Source organism: Cheilinus undulatus, linkage group 20, assembly GCF_018320785.1.
Source record: "Cheilinus undulatus linkage group 20, ASM1832078v1, whole genome shotgun sequence".
NCBI classification, from domain to species: domain Eukaryota; kingdom Metazoa; phylum Chordata; class Actinopteri; order Labriformes; family Labridae; genus Cheilinus; species Cheilinus undulatus.
Window position 1 is genome coordinate 1,547,609 of NC_054884.1, and position 19,488 is coordinate 1,567,096.

General features: G+C 39.2%; 1 protein-coding gene across 11 annotated transcripts in view; it reads left to right on the top strand.

Moving 5' to 3' along the window:
* myocd (myocardin) overlaps positions 1 to 19,488 on the top strand; it is a 246,061-nt gene that overhangs the window by 20,513 nt on the left and 206,060 nt on the right. For 10 of the 11 annotated variants that reach the window (XM_041815357.1, XM_041815350.1, XM_041815356.1 and 7 more), the window contains exon 3: positions 14,148 to 14,205. The exons of the other annotated variant lie outside the window; for it this stretch is intronic. The gene's annotated coding sequence lies outside the window, so the exon portion shown is untranslated. The remainder of the gene's footprint in view (positions 1 to 14,147; positions 14,206 to 19,488) is intronic. 11 annotated transcript variants of the gene reach the window in all.

Below are 19,488 nucleotides of genomic sequence, written 5' to 3' on the forward strand. Positions count from 1 at the left end.
ACATGTTTCTCGTGGTTCATGCAGCCACGTCTATTTTTCATAAATGCAGTAACCAAAGGAAATAATGTTGCCAAACATGAATCAAATCATCAAAAACTCTCAAGTTTCTTCAAAACAGGTGTCTGCATACCACAGCATTCATTTTTAAAGCAGAGAACAAGTTGGTCTTCATTTTACTTCATTAAAACCCCGTCTACCTTTCACCCCCAGCTTTCTTTGAAGCCTTTCACACCATGACTTTGTCTGTTTTGGCAGGAAACATGCAGGTGTAGTCAATAATATTGATTGATTATGACTGTGTTTTTCTCAGGTGTGCTTCTTTTAGACGTTTTTATGCATGCTTTTTAAATGACATTTCTCCCTGGGATAGTTAAATTCAAACACTAATGTTATTTCTTACACCTGCTGTGACAAGTGAAGCTGTCTGCTGCATATTTAAAGACTTTCTGGAAAGTTCAATCATACAGAATGCAGCTGTAGTTTTTATTACTAAAGGAAACCCCTGATGAAAACATAAGAAGCTGTTAAATATAGAAAGGCTCCTGGATCCTAGAGTTACGATCCAGCAGGAATCATGAATACTGTCTCAACCAAATCAAAGCTTGAGCTTTCTACTTTTTATTAATTTATGCTTTACATAAATGTCAGATTTCTCCAGAGAAATAAGAGCAAACTGCTGCTAAAGCTGATGTCTCAAATATAAGTGGAGCAAAGTTTCCATAAAACGATAACTTTCAGATCAAGAACCAGGAGGTGAGAACCACAAAGTCCATCCATGTGGGTGCCACAGGCCATTAGAAACATCCGTCCTTGTTTTTGTGGAGGGCAGATAAATGTAAGTGTCCCCTGTCCATCTATCAACATCCAACACCAGAAACCAGGACCGTCTGATACTGGTTTAACCCTCAGCCATCACTGGGGACATTTTTGTCCATTTGGGCGAATGTTTCCTCTTTCTCTGCTCACCAGTTTGACTGTTTTAGTGCATACGGTCTATTTTTTTGCAACAAAGTTTCTTTCTAGGCAAATTTTTGAATTAAATTTCAATTGCTCTAACAGGTCAGAGGAACACTGAAACAAATTTACTACCCTTTACAGCCATTAAGGACAAAAATGACCAATTCTAGAAAACTGCTTTAAAACCTAAAAGATTAATATCTTTTCTGCTTTTTTGCATAAATCTCTTAAACAACTTCAGCTGTGCTCAAAACTGCCAAACATCCAATCACATTGAGGATTTTAACCCTTGAAATGCCAGTTTAATTACTTAAAGTCAATGCTGTTTTTTATAAAAAGAAAAAAAATGTGAAAAGTGTGATATCTTTCTTAAACCAAATGTAGGATGGCTGGGGCATTATTTCTAAATTTAGCTTGCATATGGTAATGATTAGCCAAAATATTACTTTAATGCATTTATAGTTTTTGTGTAGCATGATTTAAAATTTACTACCCGTTCAAGTCATTGAGGACAAAAACATCTACTTCATAAACCGGCAATAAAAAAATTATAAATTCATATTTTTTCTGCCTTTTTTGGTCAGATCTTTTGATCAACTTCAGTTCTAATCAAAACAATTGATTATCAAATAGTTTTGAGGATTTTAGCCCTTTAAATGCCAGTTTGATTACAGGATGGTCATACTTTTTTTCTAAAAAACCCCACACAAATCAGTAATTATTATCCAGATAACTAATGTTGGGGGGTGATTTTTTAAATCAGTCCTGGGTATGTCAAACATTAGCCAAAATATTGACTTTGATGCATTATTAGTTTTTGTGTAGCATTCGATTTAAAATTTACTACCCTTTCAAGTCATTGACGACAATAACATCCCATTGACTTCCATTCAAACCACATTTTTTATCTTTAAGTAATTAAACTGGCATTTAAAGGGTTAAAATCCTCAAAATACAATACAATACAATATAATAGCTTTATTTATTTTCCGACCACAGAGCCAGCTTTTTTAACCAGTTAGTTCAGACGCCTCCCAGCAGACTGCAGCATAAAACAGAACACCACAGACTGATAAAACATCTGCAGCATCTTACTGCAGATGTGTATTGATCGGAGTCTTCTCAGGCAAAAGAGGCGGCTCTGCCCCTTTTTGTAGATGAAGTCTATGTTTTTAGACCAGTCCAACTTACTATCCAGGTGTACACCTAAATATTTATGCGATGTCACCACCTCAATGTTGTATAAATATATATATATAAAAAAAAGACTGAATATTAAAATATTAAATATTAAAAATGACTGAATGTTTGGTAGTTTTGAGCATAGCTGAAGTTGTTTAAGAGATTTATGCAAAAAAAAAAAGCAGAAAAAATATTAATCTGTGAAGTTTTTATAGCAGCTTTTTGTAAATGAACATTTTTGTCCTTACGGCTTTAAAGGGTAGTAGATGAAAGTGATGACTCAGGGTTAACATGTGATCCTCTGGTAAAAGCAGGAAACCCAGCTTCTTATAAGTCCATGCAGTTAATAGTTTACAACCTTTTTTCTCTTTCAGTGAAACAGAGAAGGACAATCATGTGTCCAGCTCCTGTTGTTCTGGATGTTTTAATACTGGGACTGTTTTTCCATACCAGGCTGTAAACATTTCTTTTCTCTGCTGTCAAGTTGGACGCCTTAACATGAAGCCTTATGGAGTTCACTCACTGATGGACACACCTCCTAGTGGACACTAGAGGAACTGCAGCTTTCAGCTTTAGTTAGAGTTTCTTTCGTCTGCAACAACCCTGGTCTGATATGAGAAAATCCGGCTTCTGTAAAGAGTGAAAATCATTTTTTCCTCTTCAACTAGAGAAAAGTGCGGAGGTATCATTGACTGTTGATGCAGTGACTAACGTTCATGACTAAGAAATGACCAGATTCTCCCGGCCCTTTGTACCTCATAGATAACTCCCACAGTAGTCTGGCTGTTTTATTTTTAGACATCATTTGTTCTCCAGCTGACCTGTGTGGTGACAGAAACACATGTGTCTCAGGTGATTTGTGACATAAATGATGTTTCTAACATGATTCTCGCTCTTTGCACTGAAGTGTGGTATGCACCTTATAGAGGTCTGGTTTCACTTGTGTTCATTTTATATGCATACGCCTTCATCATTCATCATCCTGCACATGCCTGCAGAAAGTTCACTACATATCATAACGTCTTCTGCTTTGTATTATTTGGGTTTTAATATGACAACAGTTCGGGGGTAGACGTCTCTGCAGGCTTCTGTTAAATCTGTTTAAACTGAAGATGGTAAATTTAATCAATTCCAGGCAGTTAGAGGCTGTAAATTTAGAAAAGTATGAAAAGTTTACTGCTCTTTCATACCTGACTAAGTCTACAGGGCATTTATGTAGTTTTAAGTCAACATTAGTGCCCTTTAAATCAGTAAAAGTGATCGATTCATGTGTTCACCGTATCACACACCGCCTTTATCTTCCTCTCTCTAAGCCCAGTCACCCCGTCACGCCAAGGTTTTGGAGGCTGCCCCCGCCCTCCGTGTGCTCCCCGCTCGGATTAACGCCTGTTTTGGCAACACATGAGCTCATGGGTAATTGGCTGAGGTGATGTTTCCTGTTGAATTCTACCTGGATCCTTTGTGGTCGCCTCCACGCTTGGTCACTTCCTGCCACTAAGACTGGTAATTGAGCAGCACTTTGGTGACACCGGCCGTGAACCGTGGCGAGGAAGTTGGATGTTTCCTCAGAGTGTCATTGGAGAGAATGACGGAGGGATTGTTTTTACGCACAGCCGCGGTGCACTGGGACAGGGATCGTTCAGCTTTAAGGCTAAAGGCTGGCACGAAATAAGAGAGTTTTAAAATCCTCAGAATGTGAGAGAGGCCACACGTGACGGCTGGAAATGACAGATTTAATACTTTAGTGTTTGTAGCATGATGGGATGACCAACACGGCACACACTCACAGATTCATTCACCAACAACCAGAGTGGCTCAAAACAAGAAATCTCACACGGCCAAACACCACTCAGCTAACTGTTAGCTACATTACTGTCACAAAGCCGTGTTCCCCTTCCTGATCTCTTTTTCACGTTTGGTTTCATTTATCAAGGAAAAATCCATCCAGACCTACCGATAAGAAGTCTTAACCCCCTAAACCAGGGGTGTCAAACTCAACCCCAGCAGGGGCTAGATTCTGAATTTTGGTCTAACAGCCAAAATATGAAATAAAATTAAAAATCATGAGTTTTAAGGGTAAAAAAATGATGTAAAAGTGAAAGTCAGGAGTTGAAATGGTCAGCAAAACTGGGATACAATTCAAATCATGATATTTAACAATCAAAACATGAGATTAACATCCAAATCGTGAGTGTAAAAGTCAAAATATGAGATAAAATAAAAAATTATGAGTTCTAAAGGCAAAAAATGAGATCAAAGTCAAAATCATGATTTTAAAAAGTCAAAATAGGATATAAAAATTAAAATAATGAATTAAAACGTAAAAGTATGAGATAAAAAAGTCAAAGTTATGAGATGTAAGTTATAATATGAAATAAATGGTCAGACTATAACCTGTAGTCATGACTGTGAGATGTAAAATTGAAAATACAGGCAAAAAACACAAATTTCTCCGGACTTTTTATTTTTACTGTTTACTAGTCGTAACTTTTATGACTCAGAGAGGATGTTTTAAATCATTAGGGTTAAGTTTATGTTTTTTTACTGGAGGAAATCTGCAGACCTCATACTGGTGGGCCAGTTATAATAAAAATATATGATCTGGAGGGCCGGGTATAACTGCACCACTGTCTAATAAACTTGTTAAGCACTGTACATTTACAAACATAGCATCACAGTAGCATGATGTTCAACATCTGTGCTGAGCTACAACTGTGTCAGTTTCATAATACAGCAGAAAAGTACTAACCCAAAGCAGATGGATACGCCTGTTTCCGTGTTTCTCTCTGGCGAATCCATCTCCTAAAGCTCTCATCTGAACCTTTGGGCCCGGTTAGAAAGTGACAGGACCAATCAGAGACGAGGGGCGGTACTTTCAGGCGCAGCAGAGTCGTGACGTAAACAAGCAGCAGCAAGAGCTGGATTTTTTTTGTTAGTCTCAGTCTAGTTGTAGTCATCACAGATCTATTTTTGTTAGTCTCAGTCTAGTTTTAGTCATCACAGATCTATTTTTGTTAGTCTCAGTCTAGTTTTAGTCATCGCAGATCTATTTTTGTTAGTCTCAGTCTAGTTTTAGTCATCACAGATCTATTTTTGTTAGTCTCAGTCTAGTTTTAGTCATCACAGATCTATTTTTGTTAGTCTCAGTCTAGTTTTAGTCATCACAGATCTATTTTTGTTAGTCTCAGTCTAGTTTTAGTCATCGCAGATCTATTTTTGTTAGTCTCAGTCTAGTTTTAGTCATCACAGATCTATTTTTGTTAGTCTCAGTCTAGTTTTAGTCATCACAGATCTATTTTTGTTAGTCTCAGTCTAGTTTTAGTCATCACAGATCTATTTTTGTTAGTCTCAGTCTAGTTTTAGTCATCGCAGATCTATTTTTGTTAGTCTCAGTCTAGTTTTAGTCATCGCAGATCTATTTTTGTTAGTCTCAGTCTAGTTTTAGTCATCACAGATCTATTTTTGTTAGTCTCAGTCTAGTTTTAGTCATCACAGATCTATTTTTGTTAGTCTCAGTCTAGTTTTAGTCATCACAGATCTATTTTTGTTAGTCTCAGTCTAGTTTTAGTCATCACAGATCTATTTTTGTGTCTCAAAAATGTAAAGGAATCCTGTCCTGGCATTAGCAGCAGCTGCAGACATGAATTTAGATCAGTGATATTCAAAGTGTGGCTCATTATTCCCATTTTTGACACTTTTATTCTGCTTTTTGCAATTTTTGCCCCTTTTTTTCACCTTTTTTGCCAATTTTCGCCCATTCAAGCTGCCTTTTGCAATTAAATGCCACCTATTTCCCATTTGCCACTCATTGATGTGTTTTGCCCATTTTCCCACCTTTTTGCTGATTTTTACCCATTTAGTCACTTTTCACTCATTTTTTTGGCATGTTTTGGCACCATTTTTGCCACCTGTAGCTCTTTTTTTTTTTTTTTTTTTTTTTTTTTTTTTTAATCAATTTACCTTTTTGTCATTTTTCACCCATTTTTGACAGTTTTATCCTTGGTTTTGCCATTTTTTTTCCCTTTTTGACTATTTTTGCCCCTTTCTCCCCATTTTTGCCACTTCCTTTTGTCATTTTTCATCCATTTGTGACACTTTTATCCTTGTTTTTGCAATTTTTTTGCCCCTTTCTGCCCATTTTTACCACTTTTTCTCTACATTTTTGGCACTTTCTTCCCTTTTTTTGCCACTTTTTCCCAGTGTTTGGCGCATTTGGACCATTTTTACCACCTGTAATTTTTTTTAAAATTTAACCATTTTTGCCCCTTTCTGCCCTATTTTGCCACTTTTCTCCTAGTGTTTGCCGCTTTTGCCCACTTTTGCCACTTCTTTTTGTCATTTTCACCCATTTTTGACACTTTTATCCTGCTATTTGAAATTTTTTGCCCCTGTCTGCCTATTTTTGCCACTTCTCACCCATTTAAGCTGCCTTTTGATGTTCAATTCCACGTAATTCCCATTTTTTCTACATTTCTTCTGATTTTTGCCCATTTTAGTCACTTTTTTACAAATTTTTCTGTCACATTTTTGACCCTTTAGGACCATTTTTGCCACCTGTAACTCATTTTTCTACCACTTCTTGCCCATTTTATCCACTTTCTGCCCTTTTTTAACCACGTTTTCTCTCCATTTTTGCCCCGTTTTGTCTATTTTGCCACTTCTCGTCTATTTAAGCTGCCTTTTGCAATTAAATACCACTTTTGCCCATTTTCCCACCTTTTTTCTGATTTCTGCTCTTTTTTGCCACTTTTTGTCAATTTTTTGCCACCCTTATCTCATTTTTTGGTCACTTCCCACCCATTTTTGCCACATTCAGCCGTTTTTGCCACTTTTCTCTCAGTGTTCGCTGCTTTTTGACCACTTTTGCTACCTTTAAATTATTTTAATTGCCCCTTTTCTTGCAAATGCATTTTTCAACAATTTGTCTCTTTGGTTGAGGAACACTGATTCAGACCCTGAAATCCATTTGTTTTTCCTTCACCTTTGCTGTTGACAGCACTGACGTGAGACGGCCGTGTCTTGTTGGTTTTGATTGGTCAGTGAGGGAGAAGCGACAGTGATGAGTCTACAAGAGTAGAGCTCTTTAACATAGAGTGTGCTCCATCAGAGGGTACTCAGAGAGCTGCTTTTAGAAGATTCCGATAAAACTCTGTGTGCATATTCGCAGAAAGGAAACATGATTCATGTGAGGGAATTTTCAGAATGTTCCGAGCTGATGTGTTTAGACTAGATAGATTTTCTCGGACTATAATCATCGATATAAAGGAGGGGAATAATGAGATGACCGTATCCACCAAACATCAGGAGCCGATGAGAAACGGAGAGAACTGGAGCAGAATTCCCTCAGGCTGAAGTTCCAGAATAAGATTGTTCCGTTGTAATGGGAGACTGGTGATGTTTGGGTACACGATGTGCCTGTAATAACAGGGTAAGTGGGAAGACTTGTGCAGCGTCAGAGGGTTACTCTAAGTGGATGAGGAGAAGCGAGGTGAAAAAGAGCAAAGGAAAGCTGTCAGGATGCAGCACTGGTGTGGATGAATGGACACGGACCAGGCTGGGAATTCTTCCTCACGCCGCGATGTTTGTGTCCTGAAACAGATGTTACTCTGAATCCATTACTCAGGGGAACAGGAAGTGTGTTAGTCCACAAAAACACACACATTCCTTTCAAAATAAAGCCTGTGTCACTCTTGTCCCTGGAGTTTTGACAGTAAAGCTGCAGAGTTATTTACTCCTCACCCCGTAGGTTAAAGAAGATGCTCTGAGTTTATGTAGTCTGAAGAGATCGTGGAGGTTGCTGTTGTTTTTGGCTCCTTCTGCTTTAACAAATTCTCGCTGCTGTCATTAAAGTAGCCGGGAGAAACGCCATGACTTCATGTCACCGCCATTTCCTTGGAAGGGGTTTGTAGTCGTCTTATCACATGGGAAAGAATTGTGTTTATGAGATCTATTAAATTAGGCAGGCTGCTTGTGTTTCTTTAGTGCTTCAGAAACTGAAGAATAATTCTGGTTTTTATTTATTTTCATAGGCTGGGGGCTAATTGGTAGAATTACCAGCATAACCCTCAGGGTGTGATGAACGCGCTGATGTGGACAACTTTAACTCAGAGGAAGATGTTTGTTTTCACCTCTTCAGAATGTTCTGGCTAGCACTAGCACCTGGAGGGTTCAAGTACTCACTCTCACCTGAGTCCTCACCTGAGTCCTCACCTGTGAAAGAACAGCGGTGAGTCCAGAAAGGCCGGGGAGGATTTCCCTCAATATCTTAGCAGTGGGTGGATGTTTGTGCCAAGTTTGAGGAAAATCTCTCAAAGCATTCTCGTATTCATAAACAAGACCCAATGACCTTGACCTTTGACCTCCAAAATCAAACAGTTTCATGCCTCAGTCCCAGAAGATGTTTGTGCAAAGTTTGAAGAAGAGTCCTTAAAGTGCTTCAGCTCACAGAGATGATGGATGAGCAGCGATTACAGATCAGCTTTTCCTTTTTCTCTGTCAGTAAACTGGTTCGAAACAGATTTAAAATATCTGAGGGTGAAGCAGAAAGATCACCCTGAGATACAGCACACGTTTTTCTTTTTGTTTTCTTCCTGAAAGACACTAAAACGTCTTAAATGCACAGTGGAGATGTGACAGAAGCACCTCAGTACTGGTGCTGAACAAGCTTATCATAGTTCATGAAAACTAACTAAATAAAACTAAAAATCAATTTATCTAACTCAAACTAAATAAAAACTGAGCTTTATGAGAGAAACACAAACTAACCAAAACTAGATTCTGTGCTGATAAAGTTAACTGAAATGAAATAAAATCAGAGAGAAAATCCCTGAGCTGTAGTCTTTGTCAGCAGCAGACTGACATGAACACCCAGGCCCAGAGAGAGTGCAGAGCCCTGATCTGATGCAGAAGGCTCCACATAACGGTACATTTTAGGTCTTGAGTTGTGTACAAACATAAACATTGAATAACTGTTCATTTACGCCACTTTTTCCCACACTTTGCCCATTTTTTTCACTTTTAATTCACTTTTGAGCCACATTTTCCTACTTCATCTAGCCAATGTTACAACTTTCTTTCCACTTTAACACTTTTTGCTGCTTTTTAACAGCTTTTCACCATTTTCCACCCGTTTAAAAAAAATTGACAAAATTAAAATGTAAAATAATTCTGCAACTATATTTTACTTTCAGCTATTTGTTGTGACTTTGAACTCATTTTTGCCAGTTTCTGACCTGTTTTTAAAAGTTTATCTGTTTTTTTTTACCTCTTCAACCCTTTTTTGTCACTTTTAACCACTTTTCCCATTTTTCTTCACATTTTTTTCTTTTGTTGCATTTCTATAAGATTTTTTTCCTCCATTTTAATCCCATTGTTGCCTCTTTTGAACCTTTTTCACCACTGCCTTCACAAATTATGTCACTTTTTACACCTATTTTATTTTTTCCATTTTTAAATTATTCCACCAATCACATGACCACATCAGGATGTTCTGTGTATTTCAGTCAGGGACTTTATTAGTTAAAAGTCAAGAAAAAAAGCTATGCAAGGTCTCTTACAGCAGTGGTTCTCAACGTTGGAGTCGACCCCATTGGGGGTCGCGAGACACTGAGAGGGGGTCTCCAGATGCCTTAAAGAAACTAGGAATATTTTTTGATTTACACTGTTGCCACTTTACACCAATTTTGCCAGATTTCAACCCGTTGTCATCACTTTTTTCCCTCCATTTGCCAACTTTTACCACAGTTTTTCCTCTTAAAAACATTTGTTGTCAGATTTAAACCTTTCCACCACCTTTTTTCTGCACGTTTTTGCCACTTCTAAACCAAATCTTACCACTTTTGCCTATTGTTGCCTCTGCTCCCCATTATTGCCACTATTAACCCCTCTTCACCACTTTTCATGCCACATTTCCATTTTTTGCCTATTCCTGCCTCAGCTAACCCTTTTTGCCAGTTTATATCAATATTTCATCCCATTTCCACCTTGTTTGTCCACTTTAACAACATTTCAGCCACTTTCTAAACCCCTTTCACCACTAAATATGTCTGTTTTCGCCACTTCAACCCATTTTTGCCATTTGAAAAAAATTTTTTTTGCCACTTTTATCCAATTTTGGCACTTCTCTCCCATTTCTGCTACTTTTAAACACCAATTTTGCCACCTTTCCTACCATTTTTTTGCCATTATTAACTCATTTTAGCTATTTTTAACATATTTTAATTCCGTTTTTAACAAAAAGGATTTACATTTTTAGAGGGCTACTTACTACACAAATGAATTAAAATGATATTGTGTTTCTTTGATAAGAGTGGTTATTATTCAGGTTAAATATAAAATCCCACAGCTTAACTTTGCAGTGGGCCAGGACTTTGCTGGCCCCAGTTTGGCTGGGCCATTGTTCCACCTTATGTACATCCTTGTCTCCACAGGACTACTCTAGGATGTCCATGGCTGTGTTCAGCCACCCTCAGGTACAGTGGGGGTCCCTGGTCTCTGACAGCTTTATTTCTGGGGTCGCAGGCTGAAAAGGTTGAGGACCCCTGTCTTACAGGACATTTAAAGGTCATGTGACACCTGGGTAACGGTGGGTTAAACTCACTGCTCCACACACGTCTGGTATTATCATGCTGAAAAAGTGTGAATAAAGTGCTGATCTGAAAACAAACATCTAAACAGAAAATCAGCATAAAGAAAAAAGCAGACCATCTGAACCAGAATCAGACCAGCAGCTCCTGTGAGTAATCTGTTGTTTCTAGTTTAAAGAATTCAGGATCCACATCAACTCTACACCAGTTTACTTAGACGGTTAAAAACTCCATGCATGTTTGTGAGAAAAACCTTTCAACCTGTTTCACTGCTGCAGCCAGAAACAATCTAACCTCCAACACTCGTCTGAGTCTGAATATTTAAAACTGACCCGAGGTCTGATCAGGACTTAATGAACCAGACTGAATGAACTATTAATGAAGATATAATGAAGTATAAACTGTGTAAATCAGTTATTTTGGTGTTTCCAGAAAACCCATCAGAGGAGAAGCAGTAGGTCTTCATTCCTCTGGGCTGTTTGAGAGATTTATATCTGCCGTGACCTGCTGCTGGCTCTCCTGGGACAGACAGAGAACATGTATGTGAGAGCGTGTGATAACTTCACCGTTTCTGTGTTTGCTTGGCTTAGATAGTGAAATCAGGTGGCTCATAAAGCCCTCAACCAATGAAGTTCACGCCTCTGCAAACAAGCGCTTCCTGAAGCTCCTCTGTCTCTGAAACCTTCAGACATCAGCTCCACGTGGTTTTAGAAGAACCCCAGACTTTTAGCTCAAAGGTGCATGAACCGAAGCGTCTTTATTTAACTGGAACATGGTGGTTTCACCGCCGTGTTCCCTCTCAGACCGTGGTTGGCAGAGCTGGCGGCGCTCTGCAGGACCCACGTTAACTGTGTGAACATTCCTGTCGTGCTGTTGGGCTGTGTTCATTGGCTCTGAGTGATTACGTGTGTTTACTTGGCAGTTTGTTGCCCTGATAGAGGAGAATGTGTCCAAAAGCATCATCTTTAAAGGGTCGGATGGATGGATGAGCGGTCAGTCAGAGAAACATGGAGGCCGTTTTCAAAGAACTAATAAGATTGATAAGGAATCAAACAGTATGGTGGCCTTTAAGGGCAAAACACGAGTTTTATAAAACCCAACAACAAATAAAAAACAACAAAAAGCTTCTGTCTGTATTAATGCAGTGATTGCAGATCAGAACAATAACATTAAGTTTTAAAGTTGCATTTATCACATAAATCACTGCTTTATTTTCCATTTCAGAGCAAATTATGACTGCAGGGAGGCGTAGCAGTGGTTCAGTCCTCCACGGCTCTCTTTAAAAACTCAGTCAGCTCAGAGGAAGAGTCAGGAGTCAGCTAAACCTCAGGATATCAAACATTTACCTTTGACTGGTCCTTTATTCCCTTTTAGATCCACAACATTTTATTTGTTCTCTGCATGTCATAATCATCGATATACCTGATGTTACTTTTCTCTTTCAAAATAAAAGCAGACAGGAAGTCAGTCACCTTCAGTTTAAGACAGTGCAAATATCCAAAATTAAACTGAAACAGTTAAAAATGCAAAATTAATCACTATTTAAAAATGCTGGCATTCTTTATAACGTGAACTTCAACCAGGAACCTGCCTTTAACATGTGGTGCGGCCAAACTGCTGGGCCTTCTGCGCCCTATAGAGGGCGGTGTCGCTGTGATTTTTCATATATTAGGGCAGTAGTTCTCAACGTGGGGGGGGGGGGCGCTACTTAACCTCCAATTTCCACATACAGCGACTGGGCCGTGACCCGCCAGTGAATGGTGCTGTGGAGCAAATCGCTCCCCCTCTAGTCCATCAGAGCAGTCCCACAGCCGTTGTCCAGACCGGCAGCGCCACGTCCCTGGATTTGTTAGAGGTACACTGCAGGTCTATTTTCAGCGCCGGCCACTACCAAACCACTTCAATACCTGTCGATCAGAAAGCTCCAAAAAAGAAGTCACAAGCAAAGAATACCTGGTTCTTTTAAAATAAAAAACAATGTACGGACTCCTGATCATAAATCATCACTTTATCAACATTACGTCTCATCCTGCAACGAGAGCATAGGGTCACCGAGAGGTCAGTGGGTCACAGAGCTACAACAGCGCCATTGACTCGCTTCCAGTGCACGAGGTCACTGTCCTTTGGTTGGAGCAATCCCGCGGTGCTTCAGCGTGGGGCGCAGTCGTCCTATGTGGACATTGCGGGTGAGGGGGGTCTCCAGATGCCTTAAAAAACTAAGATTAGTTTCTAAATCCCATTTGCTACTTTACATCAATTTTGCCAAATTTTAACCCATAATCATCACTTTTGCCCACCAGTTTTTGCCCATTTTTACACATTTTTGGAGCTTTAAACTCATTTATGTCCATTTTAAACCCTTCTCACCACTTTTTTCTGCCTGTTTTTGCCACTTCTAAACCGTTTCTTGCCTCTTCCAGCCTATTGTTGCCTCTGTTGGCCCATTTTTGCCACTTTTTATCACTTTTTATGCCCATTTTTGCCCATTTCAAACACATTTCACTACTTGAAATACCCATTTTTACCCACGCTGATGAAATCGGCAGGGCTTATGTAAAGGGTTCTGTATCTTTGTTTGTTTGTTTGTTTGTTTGTTTGTATGTGTACAAGATAACTCCAGAACGGAAGGTCGGATCTTCACCAAACTTTCAGGGAATATTGGGATAGTTACAGGGAAGAATCGATTAGATTTTGGTGATGATCCGTGCACCCGTTCAGTTTTTCTCTGACTTCGAATTTTGAACACCACAGTAATCAATGGGAATGTTAGTTCCTCGGTGGCGCTGCTTAGGCGTGGGTCTGCCGCCTCAGACGGCCATTCTGGTTTTCCATGGTTTTGTTGACCTTCATGGTCCCCCAGGTCAGCTGGGTCCCAGAAAGCCCTCCTCTTTACCCCCCTTATGTGTTCAACCACCTTCAGGTACAGCGGGGGTCCCGGTCTCTGGCACCTTTATTTTGGGGGCTGTGGGCTGTAAAGGTTGAGAAGCCCGGTATTAGGGCACCAAGGGGGGTAACGGTTCCCCCTGCTCCCATCTGAGTCCACCAGCACCGAGAGAAATGCTGATGTTAGCATTTATTTCCAAATTCAAACCACAGATGTTTCAGTTAACAGGTCAGTTCTACTGTTCTGGAGCGTTGAAGTAAAAATGAAGGTCATCAAGAAACTAAAACAAACATGAGAGAGGTGTTATCACAGGACACTTCCACCTCATATAGCTAATAGAATGATGAGAGTAATCAGATTACTTCATGTTTGACACACATATTATTGATGAGCGTGGTATTTAAAGGCATCTGTAGGTCACATCAGGGGTCGTTGTGCTGAACCCCATATTTATTAAATAACAGCATCATAGTTGGGTGGAAAACTCCACAATGAAATAAAAAAGAGCTTTAGTTTAATGCTGTTTCTGTCTTTGACAGGGGGAGCACACCTGGCTGTGGTCTGAAGGAGGGATGCCCATGAACGACAGGTGAACAGGTAGGATAAAGACCTGCCTCTGTGTTTGTTTAACTACTGAGGATGTGTGGTTAGAAAGAGCAGTGATGGACTCTGTCATCAACCTGTGGAGTCTGGGAGATTAGAGCTGGAGACTGGAAATCCTAAAGCTAGTCACCTTAGAGTTTAGAGAGGGGGTGTCAAACTCAAGGCCCGGGGGCCAGATCTGGCCCATGGGGCAGTTATACCCGGCCCACCAGATCCTATAATATTTTTATTAGAACTGGCCCACCAGTATAAGGTCTGCAGATTTCCTCCAGTATAAAAATGTAAACTTAACCTGGATGATTTATGTTAAGAATTAGAAAATGTAAACAGTAAAAATCATCTGATAAAAAGTCAGGAACATGGAACAACACAATTAGTAGGTTTTTTCTATATTTTCAATTTTGCATCTCCCAGTTCTGACTAAAAGTTATGGTTTTGACTTTTTATGTCATATTTTAACCTTTATATCCTGTAACTTTAACTTTCTATCTCATATTTTTACCTTTTAGATTCATAGTTGTACATTTTAAATCCTATTTTGAGTTTTAAAGTCCTAGTTTTGGCTTTTATCTCAAGTTTGACCTTTTTTAACTCCTAACTTTGACTTTTATCTAATTTTTTTTTTAACTTAAAAACTCAAAATTTTAAATTCTATTTCATATTTTGACTTTCAAAACTCATTCATTTTAAATTTTTTACCATATATTTTGGCATTTTTAAACTTATGATTTTGATGTTTATCTCATGTTTTGACTGTTTCTGACTTTTAAAAATCATGGTTTCAGTTTTCTACCTCATATTTGCCTTTTAAAAACATTATTCTGACTTTAAATGTCATGTTTTTACCTTTAAATCTTATAAGTTTGACTTTTTATCTCAGATTTTGAGTTTTTAACTTATCATGTTCACCTTTTAATCACAAACTCATTTATCATCAGTCCCAAGTTTTTTGCCCCCATAATTCATTGCTGGTGAAAAAAAGGTGAACATTTTATGGTCAAATATCCACCCTGTTATCTTTATTTATGTTTTTAGACTGAAATTGTTCGTCCCTCTGGTTAGACCCAAGTTCAGAATCCGGCCCCTGCTGTGACTGAGTTTGACACCCCTGGTTTAGAGGATTGATCCTGCTATAAGATAACGGTATAGAAAAGTTCAGGTATCTGATGTTCACATGTTCACTAAGCTTTTGTTGTATGCGATGAACCAGATTTTGGTGTTATAGATTTACTGGTACCAACACTGGTTTCTCACTCCTCCTGGGTTTGTTATTCTTAGCTCTGTGTTTACAGTTCACAGAGGATTTCTTCCTGATATGAAGTTATTTCTTGCCTGATTGGAGATTTAGAGACAGAGACGTTCTGTTTCAGTCTGACAGACTGGTGTGAATGCGAACCATCAGAACTTTAGTCTCTATAATCTGTCTGCATGCAGGTGAAACTATCAGGAGACTCTTCAGGCTCGTTGATACTCTCTTGAATCACAATGATGTGGTTCATTTTCATCCTGGTTCTAAGGATTATTGCAGCTTTTTTTTTTTAGATCCCTACACCGCGTTCCAAATTATTATGCAAATCTGATTTTAGTGTCATAAACATTGAATTTTTAGTTTTTCAGTTAAACTCTTGGATGGTTTTGTGTCTCAGGGCTCTTTGGATCACTGAAATCAATCTCAGACACCTGTGATCATTAGTTTGCCAGGTGAGCCCAATTAAAGGAAAACTACTGAAGAAGGACGTTCCACATTATTAAGCAGGCCACAGGTTTCAGCAATATGGGAAAGAAAAAGGATCTCTGCTGCTGAAAAGCCTCAAACAGAGCAATGCCTTGGACAAGGAATGAAAACATGAGATATTTCAGGAAAACTTCAGCGTGATCATCGTACTGTGAAGAAATTAGTGTCTGATTCAGAGCACAGACGGGTTCCTGCAGATAAAGGCATAATGAGGAAGGTTTCTGACAGACTAATTCATGGGATTTAAGAGAGAAGCTGCTAAAATACCATTACAAAGCAGCAAACAGGTATTTGAAGCTGCTGGTGCCTCTGGAGTCCCACCAACCTCAAGGTGTAGGATCCTCCAGAGGCTTGCAGTCGTGTATAAACCTACTATTCAGCCCCCCCTAACCAATGCTCACAAGCAGAAACGGTTGCAGTGGGCCCAGAAATACATGAAGACTCATTTTCAAACAGTCTTGTTGACTGATGAGTGCTGTGCAACCCTGGATGGTCCAGATGGAGGAGTAGTGGATGGTTGGTGGATGGCCACCATGTCCCAACAAGGCTGTGACATCAGCAAGGAGGGGGCGGAGTCATGTTTTAGGCCAGAATCATGAGAAGAGAGCTGGTAGGCCCCTTTAGGGTCCCTGTAGGTGTGAAAATGACTTCAGCAAAGTATCTAGAGTTTCTGACTGACCACTTTCTTCCATGGTACAAAAAGAAGAACCGTGCCTTCTGTAGCAAAATGATCTCCATGCATGACAATGCTCCATCTCATGCTGCAAAGAATCCCTCTGTGTCATTGGCTGCTATGGGCATAAAAGGAGAGAAACTCATGGTGTGGCCCCCATCCTCCCCTGACCTTTAACCCTGTTGAGAACCTTTGGAGCATCCTCAAGCTAAAGATCTATGAGGGTGGGAGGCAGTTCACATCAAAACAGCAGCTCTGGGAGGATATTCTGACATCCTGCAAAGAAATTCAAGCAGAAACTCTCCAAAAACTCACAAGTTCAATGGATGAAGAATAGTGAAGGTGATATCAGAGAAGGGCTCCTATGTTAACATGGAACTTGGCCTGTTAAGATGTTTTTGATTGAAATAGCTTTGATTTCAGTAAATATGACCTCCTAATGCTGCAGATTCAACAAATGAACATTTCCAGTTCTTTATAACCTATAAAATCTTTTGAACTCTGTTGTGTATGATAATGTGGAACAGTGCATTCTGAGGTTTTTATTAAAATAAAAATAACAGTTATCATTGGGAGGTTTGTTTAATAAACTTTGAATTATGCTTTAACGGTTGATGACATGAGAATTATGCTGGCTGTCATTTGCATTAATATTTAGAAGAATGAGAGAAAAATATCATTTTCATTCATTGCTCTAATCCTCTGCTGAAATCTGAAACACCTTTATCACCAGGAGATTATGGTGTTTTATTATAATGACAGGAAAAGCTACCAGAGTGATTATTTTCTAACATTGTGTCCCATGTTTAGAGAACAGTCCTGACATAAATGTCTGGGCGTGATAATTTTACGGCTCAAACATTACTGCTCCTCATGAACAGTAACTCTACACATTTTTCCAGCCCATAAAAAGTTCCCTCTCATACTAGCATGGCTCTGCAGGAGCTGTTTGGCTCTCGGTAGCAGACCTGCAGGCCTTCTGTGTGCGTTACCTGCTGTGTCTTTTGTCTTCAGCGGCAGCGTTCAGGGTTGTGACATTTATTACAGCTGTCACCGCCGAGCTCATCGGGTCTTTTTATCGTCAAACCTCGGCAGCTTCAGCTTTGTTTTTCCTACGGCCGCGTGTGTCAGGAGACCTGCAACATCAAACTGCTGTCACTCAAACATCCCTCTGGTCTCTGTACACACATTTTATGTTGCTGTTTTTGAAACTTTCCTGGAAAGGCGGGACGCCGTACACTCCCCAGGAACGACTAATCTTTCTGTTCTAGTAGAACCTTCAAGAACATCCATGAAACACCACCAACAATGCAAGAGTTTTTCCCAGAAGCTTCATAAAATGAACCCAAAGAGCCCACACACATTCCTCCTCATAGGGAAATTATGGTGGGGCATTAAGGCCCACAGGTATATACTCCCTTTACGTTCGAAAATGTATAAGTCATTTTCAGACGATGCTACCATCACTGCTCACATACTTCCATGCGTCCTTTACATTGGCATGGATGTTGGGGGGGGACCAGAGTCAAAAGTTTATGACAACAAACTCAGAAACAAACATGGCGACTGTGGAGGAGGTACTGATAATGTACCTCTTCCATAAAAGACAAAAATAGAGTCAGCATTTCTCACCAACTCACACAACTTTTCCTCAAAAAGTTCCGCCATTGTTATTTCTTCTTCGTGTCTCACTAGAGCTACGTATCGGGTAGTGACAGCAACACTGCCCCCACGGTTTCTGGTGGTACTGCTCCGTTTGGCCCGTATCTGTAAGCTTTATGGAAACGTGCAGAAATACGGACGAAATGAACACGGAGCACGGACAGAAGGCCCTGTCCGTATCCAGATTCGTATTTAACGTTGAGTATAAATGGGCCTTTAGACAGACTCAGAAGACATGTACAACACATTTATGACTTTAAAAATACTCTTATATAACGCTGGGCTTTTGTGGTTAATTTATTATCATCTATTATTGGAAAATATATTTACTTTCCAGTCTTGGTTGCAGTGTGAATCCATTCATTTGAATTTATACTGCATAAGTCAAAATCAGTTATATTCAACAAAAATCATTTAGGGGCTTTTTTCAACAAAAAAACCCAGTGAATGGTCCCTCCACAGTCATGATTATCGATGATATCAGTGCATGTGTGCTGGATCGGCCAAACAGGAGCTTTTTAACCCCTTTTCACCACTGTTTCTGTTCATTTATGGCACTTTTCCCCACTCTATGACCATTTTTTCCACTTTTATTCACCTTTGAGCCACATTTTCCTTCATCTAGCCATTTTTACTATTTCTTTTCTACTTTATACCCTTTTTGCCACTTTTTAACAGTTTTTCACCATTTTCTACCCATTTTGGCACCCTTTTTTGCCTTTCTGTAACTCATTTTTGCGAATTTAAAGAAAAATTCTGCAACTATATTTTACTTTTAGCCATTTTTCCCACTTTGAACTCATTTTTGCAGGTTTTTGACCTGTTTTTAAAAGATTATCTGGCTTTTTTAACCTCTTCAACCCTTTTTTGTCACCTTTAACCACTTTTCACAATTTCTTCCCCTTTTTTTCTCTTGTCTCATTTCTATAATTTTTTTTTTCCAGTTTAATCCCATTGTTGCCTCTTTTGAACCCTTTTCAACGCCGCTTTCACAAGTTATGCCACATTTTTTTGACACCTTTCTTTATTTTTTCCACGTTTAAATTTTTCCACCAATCACATGACCACATCAGGATGTTCAGTGTGTTTCAATCAGGGACTTTATTGGTTTAAGTCAAGATAAAAGCTGTCTAAGGTCTCTTACAGGACGTTTAAAGGTCATGTGACACCTGTGTTACAGAGGATCATCATGTTAATGAATGAAGAA